This window comes from Lates calcarifer, linkage group LG23 (genome assembly GCF_001640805.2).
Source record: "Lates calcarifer isolate ASB-BC8 linkage group LG23, TLL_Latcal_v3, whole genome shotgun sequence".
Classification (NCBI taxonomy): Eukaryota; Metazoa; Chordata; class Actinopteri; family Centropomidae; genus Lates; species Lates calcarifer.
The window spans coordinates 13,013,268-13,029,873 of NC_066855.1; the positions used below are offsets into that span (position 1 = coordinate 13,013,268).

The window sequence follows — 16,606 nt, forward strand, 5'->3', positions numbered from 1 at the left end:
TATCTTGTAATATCACTTGACTAATTGATAAATTGTATGTATAAAGTAAATACTGGAAATAACCTCATAAACGACCCTGATGAAAGCATGATGTTTAGAAAAATTTAAAGCGTGGTATATTAGAGGCAAGTTGCATGACCTGTAATGGATAGTGTGAAATATGAGAGTGACAGTCAAGCTTAAACACACTTGCTGTGCTTCACTTGAATGTCTTAAATTATAATGTAATGGAACTAATCCTCATTTTTCTGGGGATCCCCTAAAACATCCTGGTTCTGTTCAGTCCGTAATGTGGCAGATTGCACGTTTTTTCCAAAGGAATCTGGTTTCCCGACAACGGATTGTTATTTTTAATGTGGGTAATGTACCCCATCACACGCTCTCTTTTTAGCTTTGTCCATTAGAGGGGCTGAGGACTTGCAGCTGTATGATGGATGCTGATGCTGACTGATGGACGAGTTCAGCATGGTAAACCAGAGGTTTGACTGGCATCTCAGACTGTGGTTTCCAAATGAGCTCTCTTGTTTTCAGCCCAGGTCGTGCGTTATGAGCCCGTGTTTCCGTTGTCTCTTGCGCGGATATGATTGGCTGTGATTCATATTGGTGTGTGCCGCTAATGATTGCCTCTATATATGTAGTTTAAAATATCCATGAGATCCTGAAAGTCAAGGTTCTTCAAAAATCTTAGAGAAAATTCTCACTGGGGCTCAATGAGTGCAAGAGTGGATGAGTCATTAGTAGAAAGAGAGGCAGCTGCCACATCATGCGGCAGAGGATTGGTGGGGTGCACAGCCGTTGCACTTTTAATACTTCATGTGTTGACCAAGTAGCACTAATGAGCACTCTGTGAGAACCTCTTATGCTGGCAGTGCTCACCGTGGACCCATTTCTGTTTCAGCAAAACTTTTGTCATATCATTTACTACTCTCATAATGGCCCCATGGCTTTATAAGAGAATATGGGAAAACCTTTAGTCTTTTCACAGCAATGTTAATAATGTATGTCACTATCTTCTAACATAGAGCATAGTAGTGACAAAAAAGGGTTTAGTTGCCATACCAGCTTATTCATATTAGAGTATTTGGATGATTGTGGAAGAAGGCAGTGGGCTGCACCAACCCAATAACCAATATTGGAAATAAAAATCTTATTAGATTTGTGTCACAGTAATAAGTCTGTGAAAAAAGAGTGGTTTTGGTTGTCTCCTCCTAGTTTTTGCTGTGTTGTGTAGATCTCTGCTGCATTATGCTCTTCACCAGCTGCAAGTGCAGATGAGCTTTACAGTGAAAAAGTCTGGTTGGTTGTAGTATGAGCTGGGTGATATATTAGTCATATATCAATGCTATAATATGAGATGGGACATAAACTTGAATTTTATAGTAATGTCATCCTCTAAGTAAAGATTAATCAGTGTTCAAGCTGTAAGCTCAATGAATTGTTTCGTCTACAAAATGCTGGAAAATAGTTACAAATACACAGAAATTTTAATGTACAGTGATTCAAAATTTAGAACATGTTCACACTGGAAAAGCTTGAGCCATTGAACTACGAGAATGTCACTCAGTAAAATACCTCTGTCCAAGGCCAAACAATCCTATAGGTCTGTGCAGCTCTTGTAATAGAGAAATAAAAGGAAAAAGTAAGTACCAGACCTGCATTATTATCTGGGTCTGCACCAAATTGTACAAACTCTTAGATCTCAACACCGTAAATATGGCTGATATGTTTTTTTTTAACATCAACATCAACATCCATACATTGATGAAAATGTTAATCTCGCAATGTTAATGTTAAGGAAAGTGATTAAATAAATTGCTGAATTTGCCCCTTTAACTGGGTTCACACCAGCATTTAATGGGTATTTATCTGGCCCATGCCACATTCCTCCACCTAGTTTGATGCAAATCAGTTCAGAACTTTTTGTGTAGTTAGAAACAGTTTTAAACTCTTCTACCTGGGTTAACAGTGACTACCTGTTTGGGCATATTATCTGTGATATAACTGAATTTCCTTTTAACTGAGTTATTGTGTTTACCTCTCAAATAACTAATAGTCATCCTTGAAGTACTTCTACTCCTATTTCAATACACATTCATATCAATAAGTATTTATAAAAAAAATACAATCATATTTCATTTTGGCAATACTAACTTGATTTTGAAAACTTATGTTTTTAAAGCATTTGGAAGTTTCCTTATTCAGCCTGGGGAAACAAACTTTATTGCTTTTTACATTGTTAGTAAGGATAACTATTACCCTGAGGCATTAGCTTGACTTCCTCCTCCAAACAATGTCTTCAGTTCTACTGGTATGTTCAGAATGCTACCCATCAGCCAGAATTTAACTCAGCTGATCAGCTAAATTGACAGAATGCACTGACATTCATGAAGCAGTCACATCCAAAAAGAACCACTGACAACCTTCAAATGGAAGTTGAGGTTTTGGGCTCAGGGCCTGACTTCATTCTTTGACCCATGTTTGTATCATAGAGGAGGAGTGAGGTGATCCATTCGTCAAAGAAATGTTAAAATCATATCTCTCTTGACCTTGAGCTAATTTCATTACACACTTCTTTTCTTGTCAAATACAAACCAGCCTGGCATAAATCAAAGGGATCAGGAGTTTTAAAGCCTAGTTATTCTTGTGGCATCTCAAAAGTGATTTAACAGGGCCTAGGGGAAATGTTTTTTAGCTGTCTCCCGGTTCTGTGATGAATTAACCAGAAATACTTTTTTGATGCTAATTTCAAGTGTTGTCTCATTAATTCTGTTTCATCAGGACTTTGCTGTTCCTTAAGAGAGACTTCAGAGGGCTGTGGTTCTAGAAAGCAAACCGGGGAACACTAAGCAGCAGGACTATTTACTGTATCCACACATTGCCACTGAGACTTCAGCACAAATTGCCCTTGAGAGCGTGCGCTGTCATGAGAAATGTTTTCCACCCCTTGATGATCCTCTCTTTGTAATTTAGCTTTAAGTAATCTAACATAATACTGGTTCACAACGTAGAAAATGCTATGATTGTTCAAAATACGTTTGGACAATATTTCCTTTTTTTCCCCCAGCTTGCAGTTCCAAGTTTGGGCAGTAAGGAAATGTTGCATCCTGTAGGTCAGATCACAGACCAGCAGCTTATCTAAGAGGACAATTGAGCACACACATATACACACTGAGTTCTAAACGTTCGCTCCTCTGAGGCTATGAAAACATATTTTTGAACTTGTGTGTGGCAGACTGCGGGCCATCAGCACTGACAACTCCTAGACGGTTCTCATTTGGAACAGGTTAGCGGTGAGTGACACATTGGGAGCAGAAAATAGAGACACAGTCACTCTATCTCTTGACTTGAGGCCGTAAGTAATTTGTGAAGCCCCCACCCTGCACCCAAGAAAACCATCTCCCACCCACAAGTGCCGTAAGCTAACAAATATGGTTGCAATTAAAACACAGTCTCGGTTACTACATAAATTCTAACCATGTGTTTTAAATTCCCTGCCTCGTATTTTACTCTTCTCTCATAGCGTTGGAGTTATTTGGTGTGAAATATGGGAGAGTGAAATTTGAGTCATTACTTTTTATCAGTTTATTCTGGGTTTCATATGTTGTTTTCAGAGTTGTTTTCATTGCATTTCATTCAGAAAAATGCCTCGTCTCACGTCTGTTTGAGGTGCAGTAACAATGAAAAGGAAAAAGTGTGGCTCTTGTCATTGCTGCGCTCCCTGCCAGACATCGCTGCTATTAATCCTGACATAACAAAGCAGTCAACAATATTTACTACACAGTTGAGTTTCAGAACGAGGCACCTGATTTCTCTCTCTTAAAGTTTGTCCAAGAAGAAAAAACAAAAAGCTGAGCTGACAAAATTGTGGGAGTGCTTTTACTAGAGTGAAATAAAGCAGATGATTAATAGCAAGGAGCCCAGGAGAAGGAAGGAGATGTTGTGGAGACAAGCAGAGGTGGGGTAGACAAACAGTTTCATCTTTGTTTGGTCTGTGTTATAGCCAGGTTGTGTTTATGATCAACCCACCAGCACCTACCTTTGCTCATAAATAAACTGCACAAGCAGAAATTGCTTGCCTGTTGCAGCAGAGGGAGGTGATGATATTAAAGGATGCACAAAACCACAGTGTGATACTTTTTGTTTTATTTGTCACGCACATACTTCCTTTGATGTGGTGACCAGTACTTGTGTGGTTGTGTATAGGAATGAAAGTGTTTTCATTAAATGCTGACTGAGAGAAGTGTGCACCTCTCTTGAGCGATCACCTGGAGCTAGAACGCTAAACTAATGCCATTATTTTCGATTTTATGAGTTTATGCATCGTGATGTTGGATTATTTATTTATTTTTGTCTGAGTGCACAATTGCTGACTACACCCTCCACCTGGGACCTCATCCTTTTTCCTCCCATTTAATACAACTGTGCTGCATTTATGGAGCTGCCCAACAGATCTGAAAACAAAACGTCTTCTCCTTTCTGTCAGCCAACTCTGCATAAACATTTCTAATCTTGATTTGTAAGTTAGTTTATATGCACAGTCCCAACAAGTGTCAATTAGATCACAATTTGAGATAGGTGGTTGCTAAACTGTCAACAGTTTGGGTGTTGGAAAATTTTCTGTCATGGGTTATTTTTGGTATTTGATAAGATGCAGTATCAAATACTGTATCATATCAACAGTATACCAAGTCTTTTGCACAAACACTATTCAGAAACTCATATGCATTGATCATTTACTCCTCATTGTCTTATTCACTGAGACCGTCACTTAATCTTAGCCAAAAAGTTTGGTCATCATCCTCCTCTTCTCTCTTTGGAGGTCAGTATGACTTTGGTATTATTCATTCTGAAAGGGAATTATATATTAACTATGGGCTGCGCTGCTTGGTGAGGCAATTCTAATAGTACAGCTCCCAGTGGCTTGCTGTGAGATGGTGGCTAAGACAAATGACAGCTGGCCTATTTAATCAGTGCATAGCTAAGTGGTTCCACACTACTCCTTCTTGGCTCACCACTGAGACAAAGCTGGAACACTTCTACATCTTGTTTTAAGTGTCGCTGTCATCTGAAAGTTTGAGGTGAGAGGGGTGGGGAAGGAGAGTGAGGCAGTTATGAGTGAGTTAACCTTGGACCTATACGTGTGAAAATTAGGTTTTTTTTCTTAACTGCTACTTATAGTGCAGTTCAACCAGTATTTGTAACCATGACTTCTACAGAGTCCAGTGCTTCAGTGATAAAGAACGAGTAAATCTAGGGAGCGCTAAAAATTGAATGTTGTGAATCAGAAATGAGTCAACATCCTGTGAAATCACCATTTGTACCCTTTGTAAGGACTTTTTGTCCTCACCCATGATCTCAGCTGTTATTGTTAATACTGTATCCTCTGGAAAGACTGGTCTGTGCTGACAAATCTTATCATCAATACATAGCCTACACGTTTTTGTAAGATGTTTCTCTACATCAAAATGTTGTACTGTAGTACTCTGAAGAGCAAACCTTTACTTACCTTTAGTAGATATGAGTGACATGAAAACAAACAAACAAAAGAATTCAGCTAAACTATTAAAAGACTCATTGTTGCTCTCTAACTCTAGATGTGATTGGTCGCCTCGTGTGATGGTGGCAGACAGTGACACAATTTGACTTTACAGAGCATCTTTGTAGTGAAAGTTGACACATGTAGGCGTGAGCGAGCTTGGACCTCCACGACAAATACAATGAACCGTGATGTTCCCTCTTGGCAGTTTGTCAAACACAGTGGGACATGAAGTAGAAAGGACACACACACACACCTGGGTTGATCGTGTTCGATGAGGCTGTGTGTGTGAGTGACTGATGTGGGTTGTTCCTATTGCTCGGCTACACAGGCAGGCGTTCTTCGGTGGCCCCCCAGTATTGATTGTGGACATGCCAGGCAGCTTGTGCATTGTCTGAAAAGAGTCATGCTGTGCTGCTTAGGCTGGCTTGACAGATGGCTAATGGTGTATAACACTTCAATGTGAAACAAAGGTCACCAATGTAGATGTGTTATTGCGTAATTTAGATTCAGCTAAATTAATATAGGAGAACCTTTCAGCTGTCATATTCTATCACTCTGGCAGTCAATATGGTTGTATTAAGTCACTGGTTCATATTCATAAACTTTCATCTAAAATGTCTAGAATTGGACCTCCTATGAAAAAATGACTACTGGCGCAAACATGTAACTCCCTGTGGATTATTAAATCAAAGCACTTTTCCTTTATGACAGAGTTTAAAACATGCCTTTATCAGGGCGGCCTAGGAAATCTGACATTTTTAGCCACAGTAATTTCAGCACCTTTATCAAAATCCAATCCAAAGTTGTTGTTTGGAGTGTTGTGTCAATCAGGGTTGCCAGCAGGTATGAAAGGAGTTACCAAGGAAAAAACCAAACAAAAACGAATTACTGGGGAAAAAGAAAACCATAAATCTTCTCTGTTTGAACTAAACTCACACGTTGACAGCGTTTTCAGTTGGTGAGCCACACTGATTTGAAGTATCTCATGTTGAGATCAGTTTAGATATTAGATTATGGCAATAAATCAATATCAATAAATTTCAAAGTGCAAAAGTGTATTAATGAATTATTATGTTTATAGAGGAAGTCTTTGTGATGAAGTGATCCACCTCCACTGTAAAGCACTGTAGGAAGACCTGATAGAATTCAAACATCAGCAACTCACATCAGGCAGTAATCCAGACATTATTTTATTCTCCCTATGGATCACTATTGATCCTTTTATTTGTCTCTTTGCTTGCAGACTATCAGTATCTATTTTTTGACGTGAGTTATACTTTTAAGATACTCAGCCATAAACATCAGAAACCATTTCCTTACTTAGATTAGTGTTTTTACTTCATAGTAGACACAAGCTTAAGACAGATTGAACAGTGCAATTGCTTTGTGGACGCTAAGTTTAATGTCTAGGAATAAAAACTAAGAAAAGAACTGACAGTGAAAATAAGACCATCAACTCAGCCTGTATTGAGCATTCTTAACAACCTCTCGCTGAGCGCTTTGGCTGAGGCTTTATTCTTATTCTAGAGTGATGAGCTTGCAGCTGAGCTGATGCCGTGCCAGGCTGCCAGTGGGTGAGCTGACACTGGACGACCTGTCTGTTTCTGTAGGTCAAGCATGGGCTAAAGAACCCGGCTCCTTGGGAAAACTCACTTCCCAAGTACCTCAGAAGATAGAGCTGTAAGCTGTTGGCTGGTATGGCTTGGGGTATACGCGTAAGTTAAAGATGAGTGCCAACGGCGTCAACACACAAGCTGTTATTAAAGTCTCATAAGCTAGAGCACATTCTCCACCGAACATATTTATTCTACCTAAGTAAACTTCCCTAGAGTTATGTTTTCCAGTCATTATACTCTATTGGTTTTGGGTCTTTTAATCCCAGATGCTGAGATTCATGCATAGCAGAAATCATAGGCCTCAACTTCTCTGAGGCTATTCAGGTTATAAAAATGTCAACACTAATATCAGCTGCAGTCCATATTAATGTTTTCATTTGTCACCTTGAAAATGTCCCGTGGGTTGTTTTGGGGACTTGTAATGGAGATGTCAGCCATTGATTGTGGTCGCAGATGGGCTTGGGATTGCCACGTGCAGCAAGAGACAGCCTTTCAGTATGGCTGGCATTTGATGAAATGGCCTTTTGTGTGTTTGTACGTGTGTGTGTGTATGTGTGTGTCTGGCTAAATACTTGATAAAGTCAGAGCCTTGCAGCTCAGATGTTGGTGGGCCCTGGAGGCAGTTTTAGATTTCGGTGAGTGGCAGCTCTGCTCTGTGATCGACCTTTAGGGATTTAGATGAAGTTGTCTCACTGCTGTAGCTGACACCTCAGTATCCTTTTGTTTAAAAAAAAAAAGAAAGAAAAAAAAGAAGATTGTGGAGACATGAAATGAATTTTCATCTGGGCATCATATTTTCTACCCCAGCTTGAGCATTCTGTTAGTTTCACTACTTTCATTCATTTAAAGTGATACACACATCCAGCTACTGGTCAACAAGAACTTTCTTGCTCAAAAAATCCTTTCACATACCTTGTTAGATCATCACATTGATGAACTAAAGTAAGGGTGCAACTAAATAAATTCACAAAGTAATTGTTATTTATTTCATTCTGTATAAACTTTACTTAAGATATTATATTTTGTTGTATTCTACATTTTATACTGTATGGACCATGATTCAAGCCCAAACATGATAACTGAAGGTTTATGTGTATACTAAACTTGATTAGCAGAACAGCACAGCCATGGTTGCACGTTTCAGAAGTGATGGTTAAAAATACTTCCCTTGCTACTGAACTCAGACGCTCAACAGTCATTTGTGAAACCACAGCATTTGAGCAGCTATGTAACCCATATAACCAAATAAGTAAGGCTCTGCAATGAACACAACAGCAGAATAACCATCATATAAATACATTATGAGACGCATACTGTTTGGTTTTGCTGCAGACTGTTTCAAAGGACTCACATGTGGCCTATGCTACTCCAATTAAATTTTTTAATGAAATAATTGATGGGGTTACACAAGGTGTTAATACAATTATTACTATAATCACATTGTTCTTTCTTCTTTAAAGCCTGTGCAGATGTATGGTAGATCAAATGATAATTTACTAGACTGTTGCTGTTGTTTGAAAAGAGGTAGAATCCAGGTCCGTTTGCAAATGTTAGGGGACAGAGGTCAGGCTCATACTACTCGGCTTTGGCACTGCAGTATACCGAAGGTCCACTTATTAAACGTGTATTTCAGAAGGCCAAGTAATGATGTTGTCAGCGGCTGGTACACTGCGTACGTGCTCTTTCAAAAAGTACATGGGCTTCTTTGCAGTCACGGGGGGGGGAGCACAGTGGTAGTTCATTCCAACAGTTTAGGGCGTTAAGGCCAAATGAATGGTTAGATCTTTGTTTTCTCTGGGTGACTAAACTAGTTGCCCCACGTGGCAAAGAGGTTCAGTGGATTATACTGGAAGTTAATTGCCTTCATCTGTTCCAGCAATTAAACATGGAACATTTTAGAGGTGTGCATGATATTAAGTTGAGCAGGTACACTTAGCTAATATTAAGAAACTTTTTCTTCAGATAAATTGGAGCTAAGGGTTGCTGTTGCAGTCTCTTCTGTATCTGCTCATTTGTCAGTTGCCTTTTGAACGTTCCTCGCTGTGCAAGAATGCCCCTGTCTGGTTTTTAAGACTGCTTGACAGTTTGATGTTGGCAGTGGGTGACTGCAGGCAACCTTTCCTACCTTTATTACTGATCTTCCTGACCTCCTTCTCTTCTGTAGGACATTTCTGACTATTGATGCTAGGCTGCTCTCTCATCGCTGACAGTGTGACGTCTGCTTCAGTAGATCACAGGCTCAGCTTCATGCTTATATATATGACAGCATGAAGAACAGGTCCCAGGCATTTATTGTTGCATATGTCTGTTTTGCTGCATTTGCATTGCTAGATGCTGCAGATAGCACCTGGTGAAGGTCAAGTGTTGCATCATATGCTTGTCAGCGAAGTCACATTTTTGGCAAAGAGCCACCAAAGAGGTTTCAAAGTAAACTTGCTGAGTCAATTGCAGAGTTTCTTCAAATATTTGAAGGTAATTATGCACTCATTAGCATTCATATCACAAGAGATGTAACACAGGGCAGGAAATAATTAGCTACTTCTTGCTGTGCAAAAGGCTAATCTGTGTGGATTCTGCCAATTTATTTCCCCATGCTGTGTATTGGTGTATAGATGGAAGAAAAATATAACCCTGTGATCCGTTACTGTTGTTTAGCAAAAGATGCTAGCATTTATGATATTACTGTGGTCTAAAAAGGTAAATCTTGCCTCTACCCAAAGTCTTAAATATAGTTTTCAATTGTATTTTAAATTATTTCCCTGCTTAATCAATGAGTCAAGTGTGTCAAGTGTTTCACAAGGCTCCCATTCAGTCTGCAGCTCATGAGGTGTGTGTGCAAAGCGCAGCCGGGGTTTGCTTTGCAGAGCCAGTGGAGATATTCGTGTACCACCACAAATAATACCAGAGACCACTGTGTTAGAAACTCTCTGTGAAAAGCTTTGCTCAGTGCTCTGTAATAAGCTAGCTTCTGCTCTCTCTCCCTGTTGTATTGGGAAGATGATTTTCAATTAAAGGAATAACTTGGCTCTGCAGAGGCAGTGGAAGCAGAGTTATCGGCCTGTGTTAGATTGTACCCCGAGGCCTGTGTTGCAGCTCGCCACATGCCGGGAAGTTCTGCCAAAAGGTATTACTGCTTTTGGCATCTAGATCTGGTGTGTTGTAGATCTCCACCTGCTTCTCCCTTCATCTTACTTCTCTCTTCATGCCCCAAACCTGCTCACTTCCTCTGCTCTACGCTGTTATAGTTTTACAGTGTTCTGTTTCTCAGTTTACCTTATCTTTTTTTGTGAATGAGGTATTGTTAATCTTCCTGCCATCATGAAAAGCATCAGTATTTCCTTCTAGCTTACTGGAAAGGCCCAATCTATTGTGATACAGTAATATCTCAAGTGGCATTTCCTGCCTTGGTTCCAGTCAGCAGGAGGAGGAATCTGGTCCTACTAGTGAGAGAGAGAGACCTGGGGCTTTCCTCTCTCTCGCAGTTCAGCTGCTGTCGTATTAATTTCAGGTTAATTACAATAGCATTATCTCCACTTTCCAACTGCAGATAAAGCTAAAAGGCTGTTGTATATAATTGGTGTAAGAGGAAAGAGGGTGATTTGTTGGTATTTCACAATCCCAGGTTCACTGTCTGCATTTGCCTCTAAATTAGAAACATTAGGCTTCCGTCTGAATGCCTAAACCTCTTATTAAACCCTATTAGGGAGGGACTTTAAATTAATTATCATGTTTTCCCTGCCTTGTACGTCACTGACAAAGCTCTTTCTCCATCTGAATGTTACAAACATGCTGTATAGTTGATTGTCTTTCACTGTGCATACTGCCAACTTATATATGTGACAGAATGTATTGCAATATTTCAGCCAAACCCCAGTGGACTAGATCACTGTGAATTTTAATAACATACTTAGAGGCTCTCATTTCTTTTGCAGTGTTAGAAATGATCTTCATTTCTCAAGAGCAGAAAATAATTAAGGAAAATGGGAATTATTGTAATTTCCCAGTCCTTGAAATATCCTTAGACTCCCTTAAACAACCAGATTCTTTTGAGTTCTGAGTCATAGCCTGCATGCCTACTTGAATGCTCTGCTCCCAGCATTATTAACATGTTGCTGATACTTTTGTATTCACCTTTAGTCCTGCCAACTATCGTGCCACAGGGACACCTGAGTGTTTGTGAACTCTGGAGTTTATTCATACAATTATCCCCTGCTAATGGGCTTTGTTAACACTCAGTTTGAAACGAGGTGTCAGCAGCCTAGACATACTTACCACCTCCAGAAACTCATACAAACCGTGCGTGAGTATCACCCAGGCCAGAATAGGATGGGATTATTACTGAAACAATTAATAATCAATTAGTCAGTTGACAGAATCGTAAATAATTCTGATAATCAATCATTTGTGTCAATTATTAAAGTCCTCAAATGAAAGGATTTCCTGTTTTTTTTTTCTTCCGTAGATCATTTCAAATTAAATATCTTTGGGTTTTGGAAAGTTGGCCAGACAAAACAAGACATTTGAAGATTACTCCTTGGGCTTTTAGCTGGGAACATGGTATTTTCTGACATTTTATGGGCGAAAGTATAGCCTGAGGGATAAAAAATATCAAGTATAAATGTAATTAAATATTTTGGGGCTTTTAGTGCAACAAACATCCCGGGCTAGACATGGACAGAAGACCTTGAGAGTAATTTACAAAACACTCAGATACCCCAAATATAGCACGTAGCACTGGAAAAATGTAAGAATAGGAATATATGGAGAAATTTATGAGAGGTCTTTAACTTTAAGTTGTTTTACCTCTTAAATATTAAGGGTACGCTGTGGAGGTTTTAACCTTTAGCAGTGCTGTGGAAGGGCTTTCTATGAGTGCATCCTCCCTGTGTTTGTATTGTACATGTGCATGAGGATGAACATGCACAAGGGTGATGTGATTCGTATTACTACCAGTTAGCTTTGCAAAGTTTTTCTGAGAAAGAAAGTGCATTCAACACCTTTGTTAGGCTTTAAGAATACACACACTAAGTTTTTCTGAGTAACAGTGAGTGTAAACACAACTTTGGTTTGTTTAAACTCCACAGGGCCCCTTTAAGCTATTTTTTCACTTTTATCATTTAAAGTTGTTCAAAGCCAAACCTAAATAGATTGATAAAGCATTTGATATGCAGATTTCACATTGGATTCAGATTAAAACGCTTTTGAACTCTACTTTGGGGACATTGCTTTCTCCAGTTGTGTCACTGTCAGTGTTGAGAGTTTGTGACAGAGGAGTTAGTTAAGAGTCCACAGACAGTGCAGAGATGCAGTCGAAACACCAGGGTCCTTCTGCCCTCCACCCCCAGGCCGATGTTCCTCCCGTTATCCTAACAGCACTTGGCAGATCCCTGAAGAATACCTGTCAGCTCTGCTGCAGAGTTCTCTGCATCCAGCCTCGTCTCACCACCAGCAGGGCTCATCAGAAAAACACAGTAAACACCTGCAACAGCACCTCACTCAGCTCACATTTGTCCCATACAAATGACTACACCAGGTTGATGTCAGACAAGGGCCTGTTTGTTTTGCAGCCCAGTCATGTCCTCTAAGGCATCATAGACTCCAAAGACTTGTTTATGGAGCATTTTGTTGGACATGAAGCCAAATCCAATCCCATAGAGAAATCATAGTGCAAAGTGTTGCCCTTGAAATCACTGAGATAATTGTGACATAAAAATTGTATCTTCACCATTACAGCAACAGTCTTAAAAGACACATTGATGTGTCCCTAAATGAGGGAGCATTTTAAAAACTCAGCCCTATATGAGGCAATGAAAATTAAATGTGACCTACTGTGCTTTACAGGGAGGTGATCCTTCAAAGTGAAAGTGCTCCTTGTCATATATCTTATCATTGAGATGCATTAGATGTACTGTACTACTCAGATGTGTAATATAGCCATATAGTCTCATGCTCTTAGGTAGTAAGAGGGATTTCATTTTATGAGCAGACCTCGTCAGTCGGTCTGGGTTAGGCATTTACAGTTACATATATCCTTTTGAGAGTACAGTACTCTGTGTGTGTGTGTGCATGTGCGCATGTGCATGTGGAACCTCTCTCTGCTGACTCCATCGTCTTGCCTCACAGACCCGTAGTGCAGCTGGAATGTAATAATCATCCTCTATTCAGTCCAGCTGCCTGTAAAGGGCATTTTGTGCGCTTATTGAACTCCTCCTCATTCAAGTTAAGCACTGTATTAAATTCATATTCCCTTGCTCAGTATTACTGTATATTACTATTTTCTCACAGTCCACAATTTTTTCTCATTCTCTCTACACGATTGCAATCTCAGTTTCTCACAAAACAAGGCAATAGACATGATTTGGATGATACAAGATGTAATAAATAGTGTACCAAATAATCCATTTATTCGTTATCATTCTCAGTTTTGAGATCAAGTATCAGTTTTGCTTCCATGAGCTGCACCATAGACTTGAGAATTAGGGAGAATTGATCAGATTTTATTGATACCAATGCTGTTATTGACTTTGCTCATCAGTCTGGTTCTTAATGATTCCTGGTCAATTTTCTATATGGAAAAGAATTAGTCCTGAACATTTTTTCCGTATCAATGCAACTGTTTTATTATCTCTGACCACAGTATAGAAACAGAGTAGGAAAAAAGGCATGCATGTGACTCAGGTGTCTCTGGCTGTAGCTTGACAAGCAGATGAAAAATTTAGTCTGAAACCCAAAGATACTCAGTCATGTAAGACAAAGAAAAGCAGCAAATCCTCACAACTGAGATGCTGCAACTAAGAATTGTTGAAAAAAAATCATGAGTTGCAAATTACTTTTGTGTAAATTGAGTATTTGAGCAATTGACTGGTTGCTTCAGAGCTAGATCCAAGGTTAGATTAGACCGGAGGACACTGCACAAAGTCCCCAGGCTGTCTGTGTTTACATCAACAGAAAAAGGGGATTAACAGTATGCAGAGTGTCTGCAGTGAATCCACAGAATTCCATTTTGATTCTCAGACTCACAGTTTAATTCAAAAATGTTTGTCGATTCAAAACCCATTCTCAATTAAATTCAGTTTGTCAGAATTGCTCTCAAGGGTCATTTTTACAGAAACATGTTGCTTGGGAGAAATTCTTTGAAACCACTGAATTTCGATGGAAAAACACAGCTATTCTTCTGTTACAGAGCATAAAGTGTACGCTGTCAAAAATAGTGCAACTTTTGAAGACACATAGCACAGAACAGCTGTCAAACTACAACAGGCAACCAGTGAGTGACAGCGGGTTCTGACAACTTTCTCTTTGTGATCACTCAGCGCTCATCCTTCTGTCCCCTTCTAGTGACTCCTATCGCCGTATTAGTTGAACTTGGGAGTCCTGTCACTCTGGCCAGACTAAGTTGCTGCAGGGATGTGATATTGTGGCTGGACTTGATGTCATTTACCTGCTTCCAGACATTGCAGGGTTTTTTCTGCCTGTTTGGCTCCTCAGAAGTCTGGCCCAGCCCAGTCCAAGGCATGAGAGTTTCCTCCTCCTGGACAGTCCTCTCATCTGGGATTTCCTGACTGGCTCTTTCTCTGTATGCGAGCTCGCAGCCCACGGGGACTTTATACAAAACATCAAGAGGCTCAGTCTCTTTCTGATGAGTACTTTCTATGCACTTCTCTTTCCTCCCTTTTCCCCACCCCCTCCTTCATCAGTGTACTGTATTCTCATCTGAATGTAATGATATGTTATACTCTGTGTGGATTAGTGCAGGTTATTAGTGAGCCCAAAGTGTAGAATTACAATCAGTCCAGTGTTTAGATGAGGCTGCTTATAATTGTGGAGAGGGCGTAGACGCACATCGGCTAAGTGGATAGGTCTGTAATCTGATTCCTCACTTGTTTCCTCCGATGATAATGTTCACTGAGTTTGCACAGCCTTATGCAAGAGGTTATGTATGGTAATGAGCCCCCGGCAAATGATGCCGCTGTTTATCCCGTTTCCAGAAAATCATTTGCATGCCACACTCCAGGGAGAATATGGTCCACTTCCTCATCCTCTTCGTCTTCCTCCTCTGATGGATTTTCTCTCCCTCGCTGCTTCCTAATTGACATCAGTTTACTCTTGGGTATGCAAATACAGGTTTATGAGTAATCAGAGCTGTCATTCAACCCCCACGTGACAAGAATCACTTTGGTTTCTGCGTTACATTGCACCATCATCGCCTCACATGTCAAGCTTGTGTTTGATGGTTGTCATTTACTCAGCAAGTTCCCATGCTGTCGGTTGTGCTCATTTCGTAATTGCACCTCTTGCCCAGTGAGAACCCTCCCTGGTTCTCTGAGCTCCCATTTGTTTGATATGAGACCCCATCTTATTGGATGAAGTGTGAAGCTTCATGTCTCTATCAGAGCTGTTTGTTCAGGCTGCTCTCTCACTGCACCTGCCATTTAGATAACATGCCGAATCAGCCGGACCTGTGACCCACTTCCAAACAAAACACACAGTTGCAGCAGTTGATGGCTTTATAGGCTTTCCTGGCTACTCTTAATGATAGTTTAATTGAGCGCACCCTGCTGTACAGTGACAGGGCCACTCTCTAATGGCTGCACACAGATTAATCCCACCTCCCTTTTGATTGTTTTGTTGCTTTCTCCCCCTGTAGGTACCTTTTGTATCTCAGCGTGGTACCACTGAATTCATTTCCTGGGCTCTTTGTTCAATTGTCAGCCCATGGCTCGTGTTCTGGTGGATTCGCTGGGCACATCGGATTGTTCTGGGGATCACAAAATGCATTGTGGACATGCTCGTGTATATGCACATACACTTTGATAACAAAACAGCTCAGGGCTGAATGAAACAGGCTGCTCATGGCATTTTAGGCTCTCCACTAAATGATGAAGTGGCCGGCTGATGTATGCTTTACATGTCATTTTGTAGGTTGTACTTAAGCAAACATCCCATGAGAAGTCTTTAAGTTAGTGTGTTTGGTGTTTAAGTCGAGATATTTTCTCTTGCTAAACTTTTTTTACACTGTTGGAGCAGACATTTGCATAGTTACTGTGTCCTCTTTGTACCATTTGTCAGTTGTCTTATGTTGCCTTGATAAGTCAATTATGCAGTATTACAAGACTGTCTGACCTCTTCTATAGAAGATACTTACTGTACTGCTAATGGGTATTCTCTGTATTCAGAGCAGCCTTTGTAACTGTAATGTGACACAAGGCAGTGCTTGATTACCAGCAGCAACAGTGGGGCTGGTATTGGTTTTTACCTTGTGAGTGCGTGTGTGCGTGTGTCATCATGGAAAAATGCAGTCCTGGAGACATCTGCTGTAGCAGGAACTACCACAGAGGTGGTTTTGAGCTCTTGGGTAGGTGTTGATATGTCTGTGGACAGATTTTGTCAGTGCGAAAGAATCACAACCGTGCAAGATACAGTCAATAATAAGACAATAATGATGACAAAT

At 40.2% G+C, this 16,606-nt stretch overlaps 1 protein-coding gene across 1 annotated transcript in view; it reads left to right on the forward strand.

Moving 5' to 3' along the window:
* The window catches only part of dock1 (dedicator of cytokinesis 1), a 167,794-nt gene that overhangs the window by 1,185 nt on the left and 150,003 nt on the right, over positions 1-16,606 (forward strand).